We start from the raw sequence: 4,465 nt of genomic DNA, 5'->3' as shown, positions 1-4,465 counted from the left end.
TTTCACCTACTTCTTCACTATGCTTTTCTCATCCAGCTAATTTAATTTAAATCTCTTTTGTCTATTAGCAAATCTCTAATTCATCCAAAAGCCTCTTTCGATAGTCAATTGGAATTGACTCTTGGTTATCAATTCACACACGAATATGCAAATTCAATAATCAAGAACGCAATAAGACCAATGATTTAATTACTACATAGGTTTATACAAGTCTTTCGATCTCTATACTTACCTATGCTGAAATATCCAAGATTTACCCTATGATTCTCTCTTTCGATAGCAAATCACAAGATTACTTATCATCTAATCAATGGCCAGTTAATTAGAAGCAATAAATTCAGAATAAATCAGATAAACAAAGAGAGAATTGCATTAAATTAGTATAGACAATCGCATAGTTATGAAATAGGTTATATCGTTTTCCTAGAATGAAGAAAATTTAGCTCATGCTAGAAATAGAATTCAACATAAACGAATTCACCATAATTGTTCTGAGAAGATGGGAAGAAAATAAACACTGAAAAATCCTCCTTGCAGCCTCAACTCGTCGTCAAAAGCTCAAGGGAACGATTCAACGCTTTTCTCTCGTCCATGCTCGTGTATGATTCCAACGTACGTGCAATAATTGGAATTCCCTCTTCAAAAATAGATGATTTGAATCCCTCTAGCTATGTTTTTCTCTCCCAAGAAGTGTTCTCCAGTCAAAACTCGCGGCCCTAGAGTGAAAAATTGCTTTTATATGGTCTCAAGGCGGAAAACCTAAAATCTGTCAAAATACGATGTTCGCTCGAGCGAGGTGTCGAGCGCACATCGAGCGTTCGACTCTGTCTGATTTCGCTCGAGCATCCTGTCGAGCGCACGTCGAGCGTTCGACTCTGCCTGATTTCGCTCGAGCGGCCAATGTCTCCGCTCGAGCAATCTTTGTTTTTCAGCAATCCGCTCGAGCTCCCTGTCGAGCGGCAGTCGAGCGTTTGAATCTACCTGAATTCGCTCGAGCGGCCAAAAGCCTCCGCTCGAGCGAACTTGTAAAATCTGCAATATGAAATTTTGCAAATCATCACCTATGATAATCAAGATAATGTCGAATTATTTTATTTTATTTGCTTCAAGCAAATTTTTCTTTCCACTCATGGTGGGAAGACTTTATAGTAAAAGAATCTTCTCATTCTTTTATAGACATCCATATGAAAAGTATTCGACTTACCGTAATTTATTTCGGATGATCAAGTAAATCATGAAAAACATACAAATATTTTGAATCATATCACTTATGATGCATCATAATATTTGATCTAATAGTTGTATAATAAAATTTCAAAGAGAAAGCTGGTAGTTTTTTCAATACGAGCTTCTGTCCCGAAATCATAGAAGTATTATAAAGATATTCGTTACCATGTCCAAGTTCTTGGTTTCTTTGAAAAAGATGGACTATTTTCTTCTGAGAATGATATAAATCTAATATTATCCACTTCAGGGAATGATGTGGAAATAGTAGGACGTGACTAATGATTTCTTAACAAAAGCTTATTATTTTGGTTAGCCACTAGAAGACAAGATATAAGTTTAGAATATCTTGTAAACTTTCGCACTCAATATTGCTACTTCAAGAGCACATTGAGGCATTCATTTTAAATAGATATTCTTTAGTAGCTTTTCTTTACATAATTTTAATTATGCAACTTCAGGTACATCAATCATAACGAGCGTTTGGAAGGATCTCGATCTTTTGGTACACATATCACTCCCTTAAAATATCTCACAAAATCAATAGATATTTTATTATGAGATACTCAATAAAATTATTAGTTTAGGGCGATCTTTCAGGAATGCTCCATTTCTATTCCACGATGAATTTTATCATCAATAATTCATAACAAGTATAAAAAATAAATAGAATTTGAATATAAACTATATGAATAAAAATTGACCACAGATATAACTGAAATGTAAATTATGAAAATTTTAATTCACCATAAATATAATTAAGATGTAAACCATGAGAATAAATGTAGAATTTTATCAATTAATAATAAGAAATATAATTTTTAATACTCACCTTGGAGACTGCAAATAATATATTGAAAAACTTATTTGAAGTAGAAGACCACTAGCTTCAGAATCAACAGAATCTCGTACTGATAATGTATTATGAAACTAAAAGAGAAATGATATTACAAGAGAAAGATGTTATGAAACTAAAAGAAAAATGATATTGCAAGAGAAATAGTTGTTATTCAATAATGAAAACCTTCAACTTATACAAGTGAATGATTCCTATATATATAGGAGTACAAAGGCGATTTATATATAACTTAAATTATAATTAACCGCTAAGGGCGATCATAATTGACGGCTAAGGGCGATCATAATTGACGGCTAAAGATGATCTTAATTAATAGTTAAATATAATCTTAATTAATAATTAAAAATAGTCATACAAATCGATTTATAACACTCTCAACTGAATTTTGATCCCTCCAAATAAAAAAGTTATGGTTAAGATCATCGGCACTTTTGAAAAAATCTATGGTCATGGTCGTGAAAGTCGCATTACCTTACGTACGAACGGAGAAATAAACAAAAGAGCACAAAGGCCAGGGAGGGGACCCGTGTTGAAAAAAGACGTAAGATTTGGTAAGAGGAATTAAAATTGGTCCCTACTAAAAGAAAAAACCAAAAATATAGTCCACTTGTCGTCTTTTTGGAGATGAGGTGGGCAGATTTTTGTCCATCCTGCAACAAAAAGATTCTTCATTAATTCGTGAATCACACTTAACACGTAAAACCAAATGCTGTGTTCATCAGTATGCAAGAAAGAATATATATATATATATATACACACTAGTAAGCATTACGTGCCTGAGGCACGTATGCCTAGTTGAAAGTACTATTATATTTCATGTAGTCATCTTGCATGGAAAACTAAATTGGTGGTGTGGGACTTTAGACCATTTTTATGCTTATTGCAAGTGTTGGATAGAAGTTTTTTTTTTTTTTTTGATAGGTAAGTGTCGGTTAGAAGTTAATGAGAAATGAGAGATTCTCCATCACTGACATGAAACTCAGAAGCTGTTTCACTATATGCTTTTGCTCTTCTGGGAACACTAAAGCATATCAATAATTTGTAGAAGCAGATAATAGCACAAATTGATTAGGAAATGTGTTGATTACATATAACATAGCAAATTACTTCATTTTAGTACACTGCAGGTAGAATTCCATGCATATTATGCAGTAGTCATCAGTTCATCTTCAATTATGTTATTACTACAATAAATGGGAAAAGTTCAAAATGAGCATAATTGATTGAATAACAAAACAGAACCTTCAAACAAGGTATCAGTGCAAGCTAAAGAGTCTTTGACAGATCATCGTTAATCCACAGGTATCTTGATGGAAAATGATTTCCACAGAAAGATTCGGCATCCTATTTCCTTACTGCCACAAAGTCATCTCTCAAATGATTTACTCATGTACAAAGTGTAGGAAAAATGATGATGATAAAATTATATTCGTTTGCTTGAGACTCCAAAGAGCTCATGAAAACTGCACATATTTGAAATATAAATTTGATTCAAAACCTTATGCTTTATTATAGCCCTACTTGTCTGTATTGACCAACAGAGATCTCAAACCAAAGCCACGACCTCTAGTGCCGTATGCAGTCACTCCAGAAGAGCTCATGAAAACTACACATATTTGAAATATAAATCTGAAACCCTTGCAGCTTCAAGGGTTTGATGAATGAAATTATTAGATCTGAAATATCATCTCTTAAATACAATTAGTATTTCAGATTGATATTACAGTTTTGTAAGAAAGTGTGCATTATTAAAGGAGAAATAAAATGGAACACATAGAAGATCTAACAGAAGATAGGAACACAAATATGAATATTTGTAAAGTATTATTTTATTATCTCAAAGCAAAATTACAGAAATTTGAGGCTCCTCGCCTCATCGTTTAAACGCTTTTGCTCTTCAAAAATTTGCATGCCCCTCCTATCTAAAGGAGTAGGCAATCGAAAAAAAGATTTAAGCAAGGATTTTAAATTTCTGTTCTCTTAGTTTAGTGCTTCTATCTTCATATTGGACTCCAGAAGAAGCCGCTGAAGGATAGAAATATTCTTGTTGAGTTTGTTAACTCCACCAGTCTTGGATTGTAGTCGTTGAGAAAATGCGACAATGGTTGATGAGTATTGGGTACCGAGACTCACAAGCTCGTAGATAATTTCATCATTTGACTTATTAGTCAGATCATTATTGTATTGCATTATAACACCTACGGTAGAAGCAAAAACAACTGATGAACGAGGTGCAGAATACCTCATATATTGGTTATAAGAAGATTGCTGAGCCATTGCAGAGCGAGAATACAGAAAGAGCTTGCAGAGTAAGAATGCAGACTAAATTCAGAAAAGTGAAGAAAATGAGATGCGAATGAAGATGAGATGAATAATTCTTTT

This window comes from Carya illinoinensis, chromosome 5 (assembly GCF_018687715.1).
Source record: "Carya illinoinensis cultivar Pawnee chromosome 5, C.illinoinensisPawnee_v1, whole genome shotgun sequence".
Classification (NCBI taxonomy): Eukaryota; Viridiplantae; Streptophyta; class Magnoliopsida; order Fagales; family Juglandaceae; genus Carya; species Carya illinoinensis.
The sequence above is the reverse complement of the archived record's forward strand: the minus strand, read 5'-3'. Positions refer to the sequence as shown.